General features: G+C 42.9%; 1 protein-coding gene across 1 annotated transcript in view; it reads left to right on the forward strand.

Moving 5' to 3' along the window:
• The window catches only part of sipa1l2 (signal-induced proliferation-associated 1 like 2), a 113,357-nt gene that overhangs the window by 13,417 nt on the left and 77,515 nt on the right, over positions 1 to 22,425 (forward strand). The window contains exon 2 of the mRNA XM_080722314.1: positions 1,795 to 1,907. The gene's annotated coding sequence lies outside the window, so the exon portion shown is untranslated. The remainder of the gene's footprint in view (positions 1 to 1,794; positions 1,908 to 22,425) is intronic.

Raw genomic sequence — 22,425 nt, forward strand, 5'->3', positions numbered from 1 at the left:
GTGGTGAAAGGGGTGGCACTAAATGAGTTAAATGGAGCTCTGTTCTTCAGAGACTATGTCAGAGGTTCTCAAACTTTTTCATGTGAAGGACCCCAAAATGATATGTATTTGGCCACGGACCCCCATCTGAAAATATTTAGTTCCAGGGACCCCCCCCCAGAAGCAAAATATAAGTAAAAACGTTCACTTTAAAAATACATATATTCAAAGATTTGCACACATTTTCGCGACTTTTTCAAAATAGCAGATCTACAAGCTCGCAGCGCCCGAGTGCCGCGCTGTGAGCTTGTATATCTGCTATTTTCCACTGGTTAAAGCATTCAATAATTCTAGGCCTGAATCGGTTTTAATGTGTGTGAAGGAAATATTCATTTGTTTTGCTGCCAGTGAACATGCAAAGCACAAATTCACTGTACAACAGTAAAAAGTTAAATATAACATGGCATGCAGTGAATTACAATTACCCTGTGGGAATCTTTTAAAGGGCACTACGCTGGGAAAATGAAACATTATCACCCCCGGCTGCTGTAACACGTCGACGTAAGAACGCTTTTGACAGTTAACATTCAAATCTGTGACATTTGTGTTATCAGCGTGTTATCAGATCCCCCCCCCCCCTCCCTGCTCGGAATTCCCAGGAGTCTCTGTTGATGCAAAATAGACCCACAGTCACTATCATGGTTTTCAACATTGCTTCTATGTTTGTCTAGCTATACTTACTAGACCTTACCCGTTCAAAGATGTGTGCTCCAAAATATACTGTGCAGAGTGTGGGTTGTGGGGAAAGTTACTGTAACTGGTGCGTGCGTGAGAGCATCATGTAAGGAGCAGCTCATGGAGGAGTGTATATTTATTTACCCGTTGGAAGATGAGACACACATCAAACGCACCTAGAGAGAGAGAGAGAGAGAGAGAGGAGAGAGAGAGAGAGAGAGAGAGAGAGAGAGAGAGAGAGAGAGAGAGAGAGAGAGAGAGAGAGAGAGAGAGAGAGGAGAGAGAGAGAGAGAGAGAGAGAGAGAGAGAGAGAGAGAGAGAGAGAGAGAGAGAGAGAGAGAGAGAGAGAGAATTCCTAACTGTGAGAGAGGGAGCTGTGTGTGTGTGGGGCTACAGATCCCATGGCCTGGAGGAACAGACCGTAACCCTGGCAACAGACAGTAGAAAACGCTAATAAACAGCTTTAATTTGGGAGAAATGAAATTCGGGCTTCACAGTTATGTCAGGTGTGTTCATATGCTAATGGTGATGCGATTTCAGATCAATTGCTCCAGCCACTGAGGAGAAACGCTGTTACAGACGGACGGACAGACATTCGCAAAATTATATGTTTGATGGGGACTAAACGCATGTTCACACAGTCACCTGCAGGGGACCTCTGACAGCGTGGGGACAAAATAGTAGGTTTCCACAACGGTTAGGTTTAGGGGTTAGGTTTAGGGATAGAGGTTAGGGTAAGGCCACAGGACTTGCATAAAAATGAATGGAAGTCTATGTAATGTCCCCCACAAGTGATGTAAATATTGTGTGTGTGTGTGTGGGTGTGGGTGTGGGTGTGTGTGTGGGGGTGTGTGTGTGTGTGTGTGTGTGTGTGAAATGCCTTGCTGAAAAGTTTACACGTCACTATTCATGTGAAAACTATAACCCTTTATACTGCCTATTTTATATTTATGTTTTTGAAATGTTCTACGTTTTATTTCAGATGGATACAATGAGAGATATTGAATGTGAATACTATAACCATTTATACTGCCTGTTTTGCATTAATATTATTTTATCATTTGTTATGCTTTATTTCAGATAGCTACAGTGACAGGAAACTCAGGAGAGAGAGGCGGGATGACATGCAGTGAAGTGCATGAGGTCAGATTGGACCCAGGATCAGCTGAGAGGACTATAGCCTTATTTATATGGTAAGTAGTACTTTAACTCTGTAATACTTGGTGGTTGTGAAATAGTCCTTTTATTTGCTGCGTTTACAGCAAAATTTGCCTGGTTAATAAACCAGACCAAACACAACACCACCCCCTGGCGGTAGTGGTGTTGTAGTACGGTCTGGCACTGATCAATTGAGATTCTATTTCCTCAAACAGCTTCAAGGGTTGGCCAATCAGGGTTGTATGCTTGGGGCACGTGGTTCCTGTAGGCTTGGGGCACATGGTTTGGGGCACACCCCAGAAATGAAAGCTCCTCCTGAAATCCCAGACTCTTTCCCAAAACGAAGTGTGTGATAGAGGCTGACAACGCCAGGCAACAGCAAAATGGCAATCTTGACTGAAGACTGAGGGACTCTGTGGGTTCCTTTTCATTGACCCATACAAGTCTGTAACTCTGACAGTGTACAAATGGAACCAAATGAACCCTGACGGGTCCATTTGGTTCCATTTGTAAAACTGTCAGAGTTATTGGAATTTGAAAGTTTGAGAACCACTGCCATAGACCACAAGGGGCAGGCCAGGCCGGTGCTTCACCATGCATCATCATCATGGTTATAATGTGAGCAGTGTGTTGCTTGCAGACAAGGGCAGAACACATGGATGACGTTGTGAGGATTAATCTTGGGCACTTTTACAGGCGGGACACAAATTCAAACCACCACTGGCTGGTAGGAAACCTAATCTCTGCTGCTGATGACTCCCATGAGATGACACTCAGTGTACCCATTGACCTCCTGACCTCTCTGCCAAAAAGTTATCAATGCCTCATTACAGCTGTTAGAGGTCAGCCTGACCCATGTGTAGTTCAGTGCTTAGAGCATGGCTAACAGCACTGGGGTTAAAGGGTGAGAGATTTATTAAAGGGTGAGAGATTTATGTGTAGTTGAGTGGGCCACTAAAAGGCACTGGCAGTGTTGCATTTCCACTCCACTCAAAAAAGAAATTTATGGCACTGAAAAGACATTTGATTATGATAATAATAATAACAACAACAACAGCAACAACAACAACACTATAGGCTACTTAATTCATCGAGCACCTCTCAAAAATCAAGTTCCAGGGCGACCTGTGAACCAAACTTGGATCCAAAATGCTTTCTACAGCGTGTCCCCAGTTCAACTCCCGGCAGATGTCTATTCCCTGCTCTTTGTCCACATAAAGCCTAAAAAAGAAGAAAAAAAAATATTACATGGTGCAAGGAGCAATAAATACAAGTTATTATTGATAAAATGAAAGGTACAAACAAAGCTAAAAGATGACAACAACACAACAAATAATAAATAAACTTGACAATACAGTATAGAAAATCTCAAATCCAAGACCAGGATTAAAGGCAATCTTGCCTAATGGCAATTATACTGTATATGTATAACATGTTCATGTTTACAGTGAATTGCTCAGAAAGCATACCGTGTTTTTTTTCAAGGACCACAGGCAGTCATTAGGCTGAAGATGACAGAGGTTGGCCAGGGTTAATTTGTATTATCGAGCAGTCGCTCAGCACTCTTCCGTTCTGGCTTAATTAGACTGAGATTTAATGTAGATGAAGCAAAGAGTGATCTGACCACTGACCGGATGAAATTACCCCACTGCAACAAATAATCATCTTAATGTATCTTCATTCACCCATCTATTCAGGATACACTTGACATATTCAAAGCTAATTTCACTACAACTCATCCCATCTCAGGAATGATATAGAAAGTGGTGACCTTAAATATTTCCATTCGGATATTCCTCTGTATTTGTCCAGTTATGACAGATATCAATTACTTTGAGAACAAATTGGATATGAGGACATTAGATTATTTCCTCATTATTTGGGGCGGCCATAGCTGGAATGGTTAGAGCATTGGTTCTCAAAGGGTCTCCAGGGGTCCTTGAGGGAGTTCCACCGGGTCCCCAGCTAAATAATAGTTAGGAACCAAATGGACCCTTATGGGTATGTAGCTCAGAGAGTGCTCTCCGAGTTAAATCAACATTGATTTTACAATATAAATTGGGGTCTCAGAGAAAGAAATGCCATTAAATAGAGGTCCGTAGCCCCATGCATGTCAAACTGAGGTCCTTGAAATTGAAATGATAGGGAATCACTGCTAGTCTAGAGCTGTAAATATTTTCTCTTATGGGGGGTCCCTGGCATATCTCTTCAAACGGGGGTCATTGGGCTACTTGGGGGTCCTTGACATGAAAAGGTTTGAGAACCACTGGGTTAGAAAGCCCGCATGAGAAGCCAAAGGTCCCAGGTTCGATTCCAGGACTCGGGCAACACCCTTAGTGACAGTCTGCGACACATGAGCAAGACACTTGACCACTAACTGCTCTCCAATGGCTGCAACCAATGGCTGCTCACCTCTCCTACCATGGTTAAAATGCAGAGGACACATGTCATGTTCATGTGCATGAATAGCACCACCATGAGGCTGATTTAAAAAAAAAAGAATTGATTGTCTTGGCCTACTGGGAGTGCGCATTCAAGGTTTGATGGAAGTGGTTAAGCATGGGCAATCTGAGCCATTTACATGAATGATTGTTTCAAAAGAGCTCAGGATTGTTTAGAATTTGTGTGTCTGTGTGTGTGCTTGTGTGTGTGCACGGGCCGGGATGCTGCTCACTAATCCCTCTGAATCAGCGATCACTGTTTGGAGGTTAACTTGCTTCACTCAGCTCAGGCAGTAACTCATTCTGTCACACGGCAGGCGCTGTTAGACTTGACCTGTAAGCATTTAATCCAGATCAGCGTCATAGATACGTTACAGCCAGATCATTTTTGCTTTACATTTCAGCTGTGTAGCTGATGCTGATGCTCTAATCCTGACAAAATACTAGTTTGCTGGAAGGGGTATTATTGATGGAAACATGAGTTGTAATGTGTATAGGGGTCAAACTAGGGTTAGGGGTCAAACTAGGGACAATCCAATATCCGTTTAGTATTATTTTTCAACTGAAAACAGTACAGTAGGGGCACCCGCTGGCCTAGTGGTCAAGGCGCATACCACATACTAGGCTATGATGCCTGCTGGCATCGCCGATTCGATTCCCGATCCAGATGACCTTTGCCACATGTCATTCCCTATCTCTCTCCTCATTTCCTGTCAGTCTACTGTCCTATCAAAGTGGTAAAAAAAAAAAAAAAAAAACAGTACAGTACAGTAAATATACAAATTAAAAATAATCGAAACCACAGTAAAAGTTTGAAATAATCGTTATATAAGTCATATCACCCAGCCTGGCCCCTAATACAATAACATCAGCCAAGAATTTGTGAATTTCGGTAATAGCAATATCGTCCAACATAGCTCATAATCGAATTGTCAGATTTCTGCATTGTGGGGCTTTTCTGCAATCTTATTGCAGAAAGCTAATGAACTCATTCCCATAACAAAGTCGTTGTTCAGCACTTCTCGTATCATTCAGATTTTGTAACGAGCCAAACATCAGCGCACATGGCACCACTACAAACATTATTGTTGTATTGGGTTGTGTTCATATTGTGTTGACCGATGGTGTAGTGGTCCTGGCACCTATGCTCCAATGTAGCCTGACGGATCTTTGCTGCATGTCTCTCCCAATCTCTCTCCCTGTTTCCATGTCTCTCTACGGTAATCTATAAATAAAGCCCAAAAAGACCCCAAAAATAAGCTTTTTAAATAATATTCCATACTTAATGGACTCAACAAATGTACTCCACAGAGAACCTCTTCGGTTTTTACTTCTTTTGAAGTATGATACAGCCTTGAGTTTTATTCTTTTAGGCATTTGTGCACACACACACAACACACACACACACACACACACACACACACACACACACACACACACACACACACACACACACACACACACACACACAGTCTCGGAAGGGCTCTCCCGAGTACTTTGGATGGATGGATGCAGAGGAGAGAAGTAGGCTAGTGGGTGAAAGAGAAGAGATGGGGCTCAGCTGGAGAAGAGGCGTGTGTGCGTGTACTTGCCAGACCTAACTGTTAAAACTATTTAAGAGAAGAATGGCCTGAGGATGCCCCGGCCCCTTTGAGACATTAAACATGCATTTTACTCTCTCATTCAAACTATCTGTCTGTCTGGACTCTCTGCTTCTGTCTTGTTTCTGACTGTCCTTATAGTGCTAGCTCTCCTTTCAGACCAGTCTGTTCACTTTCTTGCCATCTGCCTCTCATTCTTGTCTGCTGCTCTCGCTCAATCTATTACACTTTCTATCTGCAAGTGAATTGCCGATCGATCGGGCACCGATTAAAATCGTCTCCTTTTCATTCTAAATGACTCGATCGGCCGTGGCCAAATGGCCGTGGCCATTAACCACTTCGGTATCGTTCCAAAGTACAATAAGGTTTTTTTTTTTCTTTTCTTGAATATTATGAAGAGAGGCAGTGGTATTAACTAATATAAAATGATTGTTTTATAGAAACATGACACCAGTCATATCCTGGGATGTGTTTGAATGCGGAACATTTAAATAGAAATAAAATAAAATATATGTGTGTCGGAAAGGCTTATTATTGGTTTCAGCCTGGAACGTGGGCCTCTATCCCTGATACAGTGCACTTGATCCCTGCTTGATGGATTGCAGAGGTGGAGTGCAACACCTACCATCAGCTCCCAGTACTTACCAAGCCGTGCTACTCCTATGCTGAGTTGACGCTGCCCAGGATTGAACGCATGAGGAAGAGATTTTGAAGTTCTGCTTCCAAAAATGATCCATGATAAAAAAAACTGAACTTTAGAATAAGCTTCAAATCCTTCATTAGCAACTTTAAAAAAGGTGGAGCCAGAGCACCTGGAGACAATAGATAGAACTAATGATCCTGGTGTGCTGTAATGGAAATCACCTGCTGACTTTGCAGTTTGGCGATATGGCCTGGAAAATAGAACAATCCTCAGGGGAACTTCCAAACCACACTGACTCACCTGCCAGCTGCACAGGAGTCGTCCCCCCACCCCCAACGCATACATGTATCTTTTCCGAACCTGTACTGGCACAGTGAGCTCTGTGCATGCAAGGGTTAATGTCTCAGTCTAAGCATGCTAGAAGTATAGATAGGTAGGTTCTGTAGGTCCAGTGTGCAATACAGATACTGGTGCCTGTGGTCAGGCCGGGATGCATACAACCCTGTTTATCAATTCAGGTCCAGGCCGGGACCCCCAGGGGTCCTTCAGGGGGTCCCAGGTGGTCCCCGCCGATATAGTAAGCTATGATTTCGATCCAAAAGGTTGTTGTAGGTTGGCTATTTAAAAAATAATCTTGACAAATCTTGTCTTCTGTTGGTTCTTGGCACAAATGACTTTCCAATGGGGGATCAGCGGCCAAATACATATCAATTTGGGGGACCTTGACATGAAAATGTTTGAGAACCACTGCTTTACCCTTATGATACAAGCATGGCTTGCTGGTTGCACAGTTACCAAAACTATTTGGAACTCTGTACATTTTTAAGGGTCCTAGCAGAGGAGACTTTGTCATTATGTCCTTTTTCTGCACAGACACCTGCTCAGTTTTCTAGTGCAAGACCAAGGGAGCTGACGGTGCAATGTAACTGTGCCATACTAAGTGGTGGCTTTAAATCATGTAATAATGGTGTGTTTTCAATAGGTAGGCTTGCTACAGGTAAAGAATGAGACAGAAAAACCTTTGCCCTTTCTTTCCTCGCCTAGCACCTGCTCCTTCCAGCCCACTGAGACGAGCTAGAGATAGAAAAATTGCAAGCGTTGCCAGAATTGCATCGTCTTTGTTCTCTTTTGGGCAGTGTTTGTATAAAGCAGGGATGGATTCAGCTATTTGAGCAAAACAATCATTTAACTCATTGACTGCCAAAGCCCGAGTTTCCCAGAGTTATTCCCGATGTCTTTGCTTGCCAGGCCCGAGTTTCCCCGAGCTATTAATCAATTAGATTTGATTTAAAACAATCCAAAATCGGAATTTTAGATACTCCTGTATTTTTGAAGCGGTGGAAACCGCTTCCAATGAATGGCTTTGTGTGTATCACGCCCATATATGGTCATTTCAGTCCAGAATGAACAGGCTTTTTCAAAAACAGAATGTCCGTTTAATTACCATATATGGTGATCTCAGTCCAGAATGAACAGGGTTTTTCAAAAACAGAATGTCTGTTACCTTATGTCCATATATGGTCACTCCAGGCCAGAATGAACAGGTTTTTCCTGTCCCGTACGTGTAGAATATCAGTCCAGAATGAATAGGCTTTTTCAAAAAGCAAAATGTGTGTCCCATGTCCATATATGGTCATTTCAGTTCAGAATGAATAGGCTTTATATGTCCTGTACATCTAGAATATGTGTGCGGTGTCCCTCCCGGTCAGATGAATGGATACTTTGAGGATTGGTCAAGCTTCACATGATAATTTGGCCTTCAGGGTTTATCTGTCTTATTTAAACACTTTATATTTATTTATGTATTTATTTAATTACAAATTCTTATTTTAATGTATGTGTTTTAATCTATTTTATTTTTTAAACCTATTATACCAACTGTCATACCAGCTCTCCAAATACATTCAGAATAGAAGTTTTATCTGTCCACCGCTTCAATTCGAACCGAGGTTTGATTTTTTTTTATAATAGATTCAGTCTATTAGTTGAATAAACTGTTGCACCCCTAGTGCAATGGCAGACTTCACCCTACCCACACGGCTTTCCACGTGAACATGGCCAATTGGGTTTGTTAGAGAACCTGGCCAAGCAAGTCTGAGGTACCGTGGAAGATTTCAATCCTTAGTCTCCATGTTGGTGGGCAGGTACTGCGCTATCTGAGCTTATTAACATTACTCTATAATATTTGAGTAATGTTAGCATATTTATCACTTATGTTTCCACATGAATTCATCATACTTATTTCTTTGATGTGCTGTGCACATTACATACACACAAACACACTAAAACCTAACCTGGGTCCACTCTACACATGTGCTGACACCGTTGTTATTCTAAGCTCCTGTCGGTTTTCACTGATATAAAGTTCTATTAGATTTTGAGCTGAAAGTTTAGCTTTCTCAACTTTGCTCCTGTTCCTAGAGGCAATACACAGCTCTACCCAATTAAAGACATGAAAACATACATATTGTACACATGAGCTCGCATACAGTCGTACACGCGCACGCACGCACGCACGCACGCACGCACACACACACACACACAGGCACACCCCGTCTTTCCTCAGTGGGGTTGGGAGCTTGTTGATTTTGGCATGCAGACACCAGGCCAGTTGCAGCACAGTTTCTGTACATGGGAGTGTCAACTGGTCCAAACATCTGCTGCTCATCACAAGACGCTACGCACATGCACGCACACGCACATGCACACACACACACGCACATACACACGTGCACAATGAGAGACACAGAGACATGTACGGTATGCTTCTAATGTAATCTATTACATTCTTTCATATGCAGTATTCGCATAGCAGGAGAAATGTAGAAGGTTTTTGGTGTTTTGTTAAGTGGTTCTCAAAGTGGGTCCGGCGACGCCCTAGGAGTCCTTTGGGGTTCTCCAGCGGCTCCCCCTCCCTCTTTAAAGCCGAGTAGCTCCTCAGTACATCACTGATCTGCTAACTAACACTATTCTGCCGTTCAGTACCTCTAACAGGTCTAAAAAACGAAGTTGATTGGGCTTTTTCTGTCGCTGCCCCTGAACTATGGGGCAACACTTATGTGCTTCTTTTTTGTTTGTTTACTAGGATTTACTTATTTTTAATGTGCTTTTTATGTTTATCATGTTGTTCAAGTCTTATTCAAGTCTATATAAATGAAGAAGACTTGAGTTGACATACAAACACGCTGCAGATGTTCTGCAGCGTGTGTAAAGACCACCATATGAGTGCCTGTCCACCACAGCAAAATCTGAATTCTGAAACTGTCAGAAATGGGTCCAGAAGATTCTTACTGTGACAGAACTTCAGAAGCAGTGGGCTGTCCAGTCAGTTAAAAAGAAAAACAAAGCCATGGAGTTTAATTTGAACAGACAATGTCATTCTGGGACATGGTGTTGGTGTTACAATGTGTATGCCTTGTGACCTGTGTCATATTTATGTTATCTTTTTCAATTGTCGTAACTAATACAATTATAAAGGAATTTTATTTATTTCAACTGTACTTTTGTACTCATTTTAAGTCACCGGAAGTCACATACCTCACTTCCATTACATAAACATAATTACGTAAATATAATTTTTCCTTGCAGTTAACGCCAGGGCTCCACTAAAAAGACAGCGTTGTGCCGGCGTCAAAAAATTGACTGGGGTGAATTGGGCGTCCGACACCGGCATCGAACACAGCTCAACGTCGGCAATGGAGCACCCTTCATTGATTAAAGAGGGGACATTCCCAGCGTTGACGCTGATGCGACACCCGATGCCTGCAGTGGAGCGCTGGCGTAACTGTTCTGCTTTGTGATTTTTACCATTTTACTCTTAACCCCTGTGGGTACACACCTCTATTCCGAAACCCCACCATTCCGAAGATTGACTTCCATTATTCGGAATGGTGGGGTTTCCCATTGTTCTATAAGACCCCACCATTCCGAAAATCAGAAACACCACCATTCCGAATATGCAGTTTCATTTTCACCCACCTCCATCCACCCCCACCAACCTCCACCCACTTTCACCCACCTCCACCCACCCCCACCCACTCTCAACCTCCACCCAATTTCACCCAACTCCACCCATCTCCACCCACTTCCACCCACCTCTACCCACTTTCACCTACCCCACCCACCCACCTCCATCCACCCCACCAACCTCCACCCCCACCTGTACCCACATCCACCAAGTTTCACCCAGCCCCACCCACCTCCACTAACTTTCACCTACCTCCATCCAGATCCCTCCACCCACCCCACCCATCTCCACCCGCTTTCACCCACCTCCACACACCTCCACCTACTTTCACTCACATCCACCCATTTTCCCCACCTCCAACCATTTTCACCCATCCCCACCCACCTCCACACATTTTCACCCACATCCAACCAGTTTCAGCCACCCCCACCTACCTCCGCTCAATTTCACCCACCTCCATCCACTCCATCAACCTCCACCTACTTTCACCCAGCTCTATTCACTTTCCCCCAACCTCCACCCACTTTCACCCAGGCCCACCCACTTTTAACCAACTCCACCCACTTTCCTGTCCCTCGGAAGTGGGTGGAGGTGGGGGGGCCAAAGTGGGTGGATGTGGGAGAAAGTAGGTGGAGTTGGGTGAAAGTGGGTAGAGGTGGTTGGGGGGGGGGGGGGGGGGGGGGGGGGGGGGGGGGTAAAAGTGGGTGGAGGTGTGTGAAATTGGGTAGAGGTGGGTGGGTTAAAGTTGGTGGAGGTGGGTGGGTGGAGGTGAGTGAAAGTGGGTGGAGGAGGGAGGAAGTGAGTGGAGGAGGGGGAAAGTGGTTGGAGGTGGGTGGGGGGGTGAACGTGGGTGAGGTAAAGTGGGTGGAGGTGGGTGAAAGTTAAAATAATTTAAATTTCGGAATGGTGGGGTTTCGGAATGGTGGTGTTTCGGAATGCTGGTGTTTCGGAATGGTGGGGTTTCGGAATGGTGGTGTTTCGGAATGGAGGCCCGTCCCCAACCCGGGTGTGCACTGCTGCAGGCTGGGAATTCCTTTGTAGTTCTGGCAAAAGAAGAATGTTACAGAGAGAAGTGGAGGAATGATAACATGTTTAGATTTATTCAGTGGTTTGCAATGAGTGAGACAGCAGAGTGGGAACACTCCCACTTCCCTGAGACATTCTGATGGGGTCTCTGGACAGTTATACTACTGTATATCAAGAGTTGGCTGAGACAGAAGGCCAGAGCAATTTATGGGTGCTGGAGATTAAGCACATATTTCTAGCCCAGATCCCCATTACTTTTTGTTAAAATATGGGTTAATTAGCTCTATATCCTGAGAACACATACACAATAGTGGATACACAAGTGAAATTGGAACCGATGAAACAAATCAAATGAGAAGAACACTAAGATTTGCAGGTTCTCTCTCCTCAGTGGATAAGTGGTATCCTGACCTGGAAATGTATTTTCAGTTTAATAAAGAGACGGGGAGAGACACCTGTTACTGGACAGAAACTCTATATCATGATACCAAATGTTAAACTTCTATATAAAGTTTTGAAGATACTCTATAGCTAGATAAAAAGAAAATATACATTTCGATACCTAGTTACCACAGTAAAGGGGGGGATTCCATTATTGCTTTAGTTTTTTATTAGGAACTTGACCTGTCACTGAACACAATAAATTTGTCGTAAACTAATAAACTGTGAGGCTATTATTTCGTTTTTCAGGACAATAATGGTACATTTTACTTTTTTACTTTTAAATGAATGCATTACCTCTCAAGTCTTTGAAGAGATCTGGATGCTGGTCCTGGATGTTTAGACATCCGATCCGCCCTTTAGCCTTTCCAGCAAATTTATCGCCAAACACTACTCGTACTGTGTTCTTTTTCGACTAATGTTAGGGCCATGACTTATGAATCTATTCATAATAAATCGCTTCTCACTGGTAGTGTTTACATCCACACGTGCATGATAGTGCAGCTGCTGCGGTGCAAGTGATAGTCACATCATAACAGCTACAGGGAGGGGATCAGTTGATTTTCTTATGAGTTTCATCTGTGCAGCCTTGGGTTGAAAAACCAATTGTAACTGATATTAACAAATATAAAGTAAAGTATGGATACTTTTTTTGCAACCCTAGTACTCTATATCAATTAGATAATAACTCTGTGTATGAGTTGCACGACTCGGTTAACCAAGTACTGTGAGCTGATGGTTGTGCTCCATCTCCCATGGCTCTAGGAGGGCAAGTGAAAAGTGGGTAGACAGCATACACCCTCGGCCGATACTGACAATAAGGCACCTACTCACTTACTTGGATGTAATACATATTGTTGTTCTTAAAAAAATATATACCACTTGTTCTTTTGTGGGAAGTTAAAGGCCTGCTTCTAAACACAACTGAGTAAAAATAAATATATATATACATATACGATGGCAGTGAAGCAGGGTGTTAATTAATTTTAAAAACCAGTAGCATGTGTGCTCAGTCATCCCTGGCTGTGTTAAATAAAGGTTAGTGAATGGCAGACAGATCTAATGGGTCTCTCATGCACACTGGTTGCCTCTGTTCACATGGAGTGGGGCAGCAGATAGAATTAGTCATGGCCTCACAGTGTTGCCAAACAATCTGGCTGTCTCCAGATGCTGTCCGTTTGGCTCATCCTGCCTGCTCTCCATGTTGACTTTCTCTTTATTGATAGGGTCCTCCTCTCCTCTGTTCCCTGGGGTTGCACCGTGCCAGATAAAAAACGCATAATTTCAGACTGCGTACTGACACATGGTGCAGTGACAAAAGGACCTCACAGGGCCATTGCAATACATGCCATGACAGGCCTGAGTGACAATAACGATAACGGAAGACTTTCTCCTGTTGCATACTGTACATATCATAAATCACAATATCTGTTTGGAATATCACATGTCAAATCTTCTAGTTGATCCACATATCAATGTTACCAAGTCCTGTACTACTATAACGAGTAGATTCATATCTCTATATTCAAATGGCCTAGATATTCAACATTCTATAGCTGTGCTGTCTCTTTTGTGTCAATAACTAAACCAGTAAGACGCCTAAGGGCGAAAAGCGACCTCGCCCTTCTGTCTTGGCCATATATGGATTCTGTTAGTGTGGTTCTCCTAATCTGGGATACAATCCCTTTTATGCCCATATATGGAGATCCCGAACAGAATCCCTTTTATGCCCATATATGGAGATTCCTGCTCTGAGTATCTGACATTACTGTGTCACCTGTGATGTCACAGTGATGTGTCAGGGGAACCACAGTGTCAGGTGTTACCCGTCCCGGACGGACGTATACGGACAAGCTGTGACGGTTCTGATTGTAAACTGCGGCCTATATAATATAACTAGATTCAATATGATTAAACTTTTAATGTTGGCATAAGTACAAAACGTTTAAGGCAAGTTGGATTATTGATAGGTCAATCCATTGCATCCATAGAACCAGGCTAGACAGGACCAGAGGATTCTGTAGCCATATTGAACATAATGATGGTTCTGGCTAAGTATCAAGTACACTTGAATGGTGGCCCCTCAGGCCCTGGCCATAATATAGAGTTATCAGCATCATTTACATTTCCACTGGAACACTCTGCAAGTTTGTTCCTGTTTGTGCAGGAGTTCAGCATTCAGAATGCAACATATCAATGATGCTTCCAGGGCCACCAGCCTTTTGAAAGTAGGCCAGCATCCAAATGATTTTGTGTTTCATCCAAATGATTTGGTGTTTCATGTGTACCAGTTCCCAGTTCAAACTCGGCATACTGTGGTATAGGTACGGCTTAGCACGCTCCCACTGTGGAGAAAAAAAACACTCTAGTTCCTATTTAACCCATTTAGGCCTAGAATTATTGAATGCTTTAACCAGTGAAAAATAGCAGATATACAAGCTCACAGCGCGGCACCGAGTGCCGCGCTGCGAGCTTGTAGATCTGCTATTTTTGAAAAAGTCGTGAAAATGTGTGCAAATCTTTGACTATATGTATTTTCAAAGCGAACGTTTGTAACTCAAATTTTGCTTCTGGGTGGTCCCTGGAACTAGATATTTTGAGATGCGGGTTCGTGGCCAAATAAATATCATTTTGGGGGGTCCTTCAAATTAAAAGGTTTGAGCACCACTGACATAGTAGTCTCTCAAGAACAGACTAACTGAGCTCCAGTTAAGTGAAAAGGACCTTTTCTTTGACGATGGCGAGCCAGATTGCTGACATGGAAACATAGGTTTTTCAAAAAATCTTAGAAGGATTCAAAAGACACTTATAGAATCGGGTCAAAATTCTAATTTTCACGATTTTTCAATTGTTAAAGCATAAAATAATGATACACAATATAGTGTACCCATTCTGAATGATTTAATATGCGTCTGTTGCCAGTAAAGAATCGGAAGTAGCTGCGCCTCTCTGTTGGCTCTCTATGATCTCACCAAATTAGTTAATGCTGTATAAACGACTGCAAAAACAGACAAAAGAAGCAGTTTATTTGTGCAGAGCCTAGCAGTATTTGTCTTGTCGAGTGGCTTGAGTGGGATTAGGGTACAAGCATAATTCTTTTGTTCGTGGAGTTTGCAGAGCGTGTTTCTTTTGAAGCATACTTGTTTGACCTGGATTAGCTCTTGTCTGACTTCTAGTGCACTCTCCTCCGGGGAGACGGGCTGAGACTAGACGCTTATTCATTGACACACAGGCCTGGTAGACATACAGGAACATTACTCATATAGGCACGTGTATCAGTTAGACACAAACATGTATTTACATGCACATGCACAGAGTCAAACGGAAGCACCCAGCAGAATTATGCTGAAAGTGGGTCAGCATGATTTCAGGACATTTTAAGGTTAGGGATGGGACGATACGCGATGTTAACGTTTATCGTGATAAAAACACTTGTATCATATCGTGGAGATTTAATTTATCGTGATATCGTCCTCCGTCATGCACTGGGATAAATTCACCTTTTATTTGCCGAGCTGCATATCCGGTACCACTTTAACCCTCTATAATTGGTAAAAGGTACTTATACTAGAAGAGAAAATTTCTAAGAAATTTTAAGTGTGCCTGCAGCTCGCTAAGTCTGTGCAACCTTGTGTAGCGGTTGGTGTTAGCATTAGCGTTATTTCATTTGACGCAACCCGCGTGTCTGTATGACAAACGGTTCACGAGATCAAGGGTCACTTCCTGTTTGGTGAGGGGCACTTCCTGTTTGGCGAAATAGGCCCCAATTAAGGTCATGGACGATTAATGAATTAAAGCTGCAAGCAGCGATGACCAGGCCCTCGCAGCTCTACCCACGTCACAAGGCCAGCAGCCAATCAGAAACCAAACAGGAAGTCAGCCATTTCGACTAATTAGTGGCGTTTTGGAGCATTTTTGGCCGTTATCACGGGTCGCACTTTAACGACAGTTTTTTGAGAAAAAATTGTTTTGTGAGAAAAAAAATTTGAGAAAAAAACTTTTTTGAGAAAAAGAAATTTTGAAAAAAAAATTGTGAGAAAAAAAAATCTTGAGAAAAAAAATTTTTGAGAAAAAAAATATTTTGAGAAAACAATTTTGAGAAAAAAAAATTTTCAGAAAAAAAAAATTGAGAAAAAAATTTTTTGAGAAAAAAAAAATTAGAGAAAAAAATTGAGAAAAAAAAATGTTTGAGAAAAAAAAAATTTGAGAAAAAAATTGAGAAAAAAAAAATTTGAGAAAAAAAATTTGAGAAAAAAAAAATTTTGAGAAAAAAAAATTTTGAGAAAAAAAAAATTTTGAGAAAAAAAATTTGAGAAAAAAAAATTGAGAAAAAAAAATTTGAGAAAAAAAATTTTTGAGAAAAAAAAAATTTTGAGAAAAAAAAATTTGAGAAAAAAAAATTTGAGAAAAAAAAAATTGAGAAAAAAAAAATTGAGAAAAAAAGAAAAGGTATGACACCAGCCGCAAGTCTGTACGACAAACGGTTCATGAGTTATAGAGGCACTTCCTGTTTGGTGAAGGGCACTTCCTGTTAAAGAGGGGGCGAGGCTTAATCAATTACAGCTCATCCCTATTGGTCGGAAAAAGACCAAAGTTGTGTGAGCATTTTACATTTTAAATGACGTTGCTAGGCAAAAGTATGGCAGAGTTATGTGGCGCCAAAGTTTCTGGGTTTTTTTCGGAGTCCCCCATTCAAAGTCAATGGAGTTTTTGGGCGTTGTTTTTTGCGAATTACATCGCAATCGTAAAGCGGATCGGAAAGAAAAGTAATAGCACACCATTCCCGGCCGAGCCGCACATTTTGATGTATATATTGCGAGGGTGGCGTAAATCGTGCGGCAGTTATTACGTGCCGAAGTTTCCCCCATTCTAAGTCAATGGGGTTTTTTGGCGTCGTTTTTTGCGAATTACGTCGCAATGGTAACGCAGATCGGAAAGAAAAGTAATAGCAACCTATTCCCGGCCGAGCCGCACGTTTTGATGTATATATTGCGTGGGTGGCGTAAATTGTGCGGCAGTTATTACGTGCAGAAATTTGTGGCGAAACTATGGACTTAATTAAGTATGGCGGATTACAATAAGTGTTTTGCCATTGCGTTGCATGGCAGGCACACTTAAATATACGTACTTGATACAGTCTTTTGTATGTCTTTGCCAAAAACAGTCAAATGTCTTTGCCAAAGAATAGCCGATCTACAAGCTCACAACGCGTTGCAACCCGACGCGTTGTGAGCTTGTAGATCTGCTATTTTTTGGCAAATCTTCCACCCCAGGATAATGGATTTTGATTATCTTGATAATATCATAAATTGCAATTTATTTTGTCACAATAATCGTGATATGAAATTTTCATATCGTCCCATCCCTATTTAAGGTCAAGTCTGTGTGTCATCGGTAACTTACTGATTGCTGCAGAATTCTGCTAAGTTATTTAGCTTTTTATTCGGACAGGCCTGCTGTCTGTGAGCCTCCGACTGTGATTTCATCCACATACATGAACATGAGACACACTCGGGAGACTGAGTTTGCCTGTGACCCCAGCGTGTGTCCTTATTGTATTTTGCATTTGAGTCAGCATTCCTCTCCATCAAATATACCTCCTCCCCTCCTCCCTACCTTTGTCCCATTCTTTCCTCTGGACCACTGGGGGTCAGAGACTCTGCAGACGCAGCATATGGTCTATAGACAGCCCTTCTTGGAGCCGCCTCCGTTAAAAAAAAGAAAAAACCTCAGGAAGTTTGGAGGGCCCTGGCTTTTCTTTGCTCCACGTTGGAAGGAAAAAGAAAAGGGCTGTTCTTGAGCCCCGCTGTTCATCCGCTAAGGCCTCCTTTCAGAGAGCAGAAAATTGAGGGGCTGACACAGGGGACTAAAGGTTATTGTGCATCCAACACAATCAGGTTTTTATCAGCTGCGTTGATGAGCTGAATGTCAGGCAGTTGCTGTTCTCTCCATACACATGCAAATCATTTTACCCTAAATTGCATTTGGGCTTGGCTGCTGAAAGGTTTTGTCTGAAAAGGGGAAAAAGCTGGGTGGGGGGGGTGTGTGTGTGGGGGGGGGACGTTGTCAGGTGGAGGTGGACTATTTCTTTTTGTCTGCTCTGGGAAGGGCTCGGAAAGAGAATTATGGCATCTCCCATAAATAGAGATGAGAGAAATAAAAAATACATGCTTTTTGTAATTGAAGGAATTTAATGGAGATGTGTTCGCACGCACGCGCACACACGTGCACACGCATGCGCACACACACACACACGCATGCACACACACACACACACACACACACACACACACACACACACACACACACACACACACACACACACACACACACACCAACCAATACAAGAATTCCAGTCTTAACTCTTATTGTGCCTATCCCGAACTAGTTCGGCTTTATTTGGACCTTATTAACATTCGGGGTGCCGATCCCGAACTAGTTGGGCTTTTTATAAAAAATAAAAAAAACATCCAGAGGCCTTACCGAAGCACCGGGCTAAATTTTCGAGCCGGGCCGCCGGCCGTCATCTGTTTACACGGCCCGCGAGAGCGTCGCGCCGCCGATATTTGCCATCCACTCCAATGCAATCCAGGATCTTTAGAGCTCATTTTCTCTGTTCCATGCATATCCATGAGGTGTGCAAGGTTTAATCACGGCTAAATCGCCGAAAATTGGGCTTCTAAAATGCTTGGTAGCCAATAGCTAACTTCAAGCTAACTTCTTCCTGTTCCTGTTCATGCACAAAAAAAAGTGTTCAGGCGCGTCATGGCTGCGCACGGCTTGTGCATATACAGCGTATGTCTATGGTGGATTCTATGGCCATTGGGCGCCCTCTAGTGGTGATTTTGGGCACTGAAAGGGTTAAAGGTAGATTTTTTTATGGCCCGGATGGCTAGCTCAGCCGTCTGGGCTTTCCTGTCAGTCAATTCTATACTCTTTACACCTAAAAATAAAAGTTATATCTTGCATATATTTACACACAATGTAATGTTAGAACTGATTAGTAATATTATAATAATGAGGAGTTGAACTGATCTACCGGTACATTCATCTTACTAGTGTTTCAGAAGCCACATGCCTAAAGAATACAGTTTGTAGTGACAGCACACTAGAGCATGGATGTACACTCCTGGCTGTTTGAAAAGGCGATCATAAAAACAAAGTTTTGACAGTGATGTCACTGTCAAGTGTGTGTTGTCATGTGGCAAAGTGTTTCAGACTAAATGTAGGCTGCACAGCGGTTTAGCAAAGACGGTGCACACTACTTTGGTTGAGTTGACATTATAATAAAACATTGAGTAGTAGTTATGCCTACTCGTCGAATGTATCTTATATATACAATTGAGCAAAAGCCGCATCCCACTTCCAAGCCCATTCACGCCCACTTTGCATCCACTTCAATTCAACTTCAACTCAACGGTAGGGAGTTGGGACGTAGGGAATACCGCCCGTAGGGAATACCGCCCATAACTATCATATCACCGTTGCCATGGTGACCGCCGTCCATTGGCTCGTATTCCCAGCTATGGGACCGGCGGATCCAATTTCAACCGAGGGGGGCGTAGCCAGAACACACACACACACACACACACACACACACACACACACACACACACAAAAATAGCTAATAGTTAGCTCACAACTTTCCACTTTTCTCTTTCACCTCAATCGCAGTAACATCCGTATACACCACTTGGCTAGGACTGATCACGTGGCACACGGAGTTCTTAACCGGAAGTGCGTCCGGCGGTCAAATATGTCACGCCACAATAGTTCCGCCACAATAGTTCCCCCCCAAAAAAAAATTTTTTTTAATTTTTTTTTCTTTAATTTATTTTATTTTTTAATTTTTAATTTTTTTTATTTACTTTTTTAACTTTTTTTTTTCAATAAACTTTTTTTTTTTTTTTTTTTTTAAGTTTTTTAGTAAAGAAGCGGGCGTGGACTCTAGATGTGAGCAGCGCGAAGTGCCGCGAACCTCTAGTGTTTTACAATTGATTGCACATTTGTCCCACAAAGTTATTTGAGGCTTGATTATTTTACAGGCCCAACATACAGAAATTGACTGCTGCTGAATCACACGTGACTATTTTTGCGTGAGATAAAATACACAATACAGAGCATCCAGGCTGCATGATCATGTTGTCAACCAAGGACTTAGGTTACCTACTGTCCTTGTAATTTGTTGTATAATCTTGCACTGAAAGAGTAGCAGGCACATTTATCCAAATGTCTCATTTGGAATGAAAGGCCCCAAATGTAACCACAGCCTTAATTAGGGGTTAAAACTTCCCTAGCATGTTTACTTTTGGGCTACCGGATCCATTATATATCCAGCTGCTAGCCAGCTGGATAATCATCCATTTTGTGACTTTGGGAAGGCCCACCTCTCTCTCCCTCTGGCTGTCCGCTTGTCTCTCTCCCTTCATGTGTCTTCAGCTGGTGAAAGAATGTCATTCCACGATGTTTCGGTGGTGTGTTTTTATGCTAATGAGGAGGAGGCAGAATAACTCTGGGGATAGACGAGAGTAGAGGGGGAAGGGAGAAGACAAGACTTTGGTATGACCCCCTCCCCAGCGTGCACACACACACACACACACACACACACACACACACACACACACACACACACACACACACACACACACACACACACACACACACACACACACACACACACACACAGCAGATGGTTGGTGTATAGGTGTTTCTTGGGGTGAGACTGACTGCATCACAGCAGAGTTCTGGACTCTGGCCAGATACCTGCTGTTCTGGTGGCCATGGGGGACTGGAATATCTTCAGTCTCTCTCCGTCTCTGTCGCACACACCCTCCCTGTCTCCGCCTGTTCCTCTTTGCATCCTTCTCATACCGTTTCTCTCCGTCTCTCACTTCATTGTATGGCCGTCTGGTTGGCTGCGCCAAAATTAATTATACCAGGGAACCGCGGTTTTGTCCGCTCCGTCCAGCCAGGTTATGCTCACAGGTGACTTAATGGTCGGACACACAAACACACACACACACACACACACACACACACACACACACACACACACACACACACACACAGGCAAACGCTCTGGGGCTACTGAACATCAACAGCAAGGTATGACTCAGTGCCCTGCTGCCATGTTCAGGATGCTACCACTAATCACTGTGTCACGTCAGCTGGGCAACCATGAGCCATTTCTGTGTCGCGTGTCCAATTAAATTCAAAAAGAACGGCAATGTTGAAACTTTTATTTATTGATCTTTGCTCTCATGAAATGTAAACCCTACTCGTGACTTGTTGTAGGTAGTGCTCGACATGTTTGTAGGGTGTCATTGCAGGGCAGCATTATCTCCAGCTCTGTGATTGCTTTGCAGGCCATTCATTCTCTGTCGCAGAGGCTTGTATCAGTGACAGTTGAACTGTTTGGTAAACAGAGAGAGGGAGGGTGTTTGGAACTTTGTGTATGGTCGTGTTTCTGGGGGAGGGCAGATGGGTAATTATCTTGGACAAACAGTCTTATCTTGAGCACCTGTCCTCTCTGGGTCTATGTTGCCTGCTAGCTTTACACACCGAACCCACCAACGCAGGTTTCCGCCCAGACCCAGAAAATAAGAATCGTCCTGTGTGCGAGGCCAGTGAGAACGGCTGCATTCATTAACATGGAACGGAAGAAAAGCACTTATGTGTGTGTGTTCTGTTGGTTTTGTGCTTTAGTCTTGCCTGGAAGCTGTAGCTTATTGTCCATACAGATCATTTTGGTCAATTCTTCTTATATAGTTTAATAGTGGTTGGAGGGCCATTCAATTGGTTTAAAAACTTTATTAGACGATGGTTATGTGTTTGTCACTCAAATCTGATGTGAAAATCTCAGGTAGGCTGTAGAATGCAATTGTCGCCATCTTTTATAACATAGAGAATAGGATTTAGCACTCCCATGAGAAGTGCCAACTTTATTTATTCTGACTCTTCAACCGGTTCCCTCTAACTACATTGTTCTTGAAAATCGGTACCAGTACCTTTCTTCTCCACTGCTCAGGCATCCTCTCGCTTTCCAAGTTTGTGTTGAACAATCTAGTGAGGAACCTTTCCACTCCTCCACAGGTATGTCTTCTGAACCAACCGCCTTAACATTTTTCTTAACATTTATAAAAAGATCTTGAAAATAGTCGAAGTTTAAATAGGGCTCAAGTGGTGTTTTGTAATAATAATCAAAATCTACAAAGGTAACTAGTAACTTTTTGGGGGGCTTTTATGCCTTTATTGATAGGACAGTAGACTGACAGGAAATGGGGAGAGAGATGGGGAGTGACACGCAGCAAAGGTCGTCGGGATCGGGACTTGAACCAGCGACACGCTGTCAGGCATCAAAGGCTGAGCCTATGTGGTAAGCGCCTGGACCGGTAGGCCAGCGGGCGCCCCGTAACTCAAGTTTTCTAATAATTG

The sequence above is a fragment of the Nannobrachium achirus genome (assembly GCF_963921795.1).
Source record: "Nannobrachium achirus genome assembly, chromosome: 3".
In the NCBI taxonomy this organism is placed as follows: domain Eukaryota; kingdom Metazoa; phylum Chordata; class Actinopteri; order Myctophiformes; family Myctophidae; genus Nannobrachium; species Nannobrachium achirus.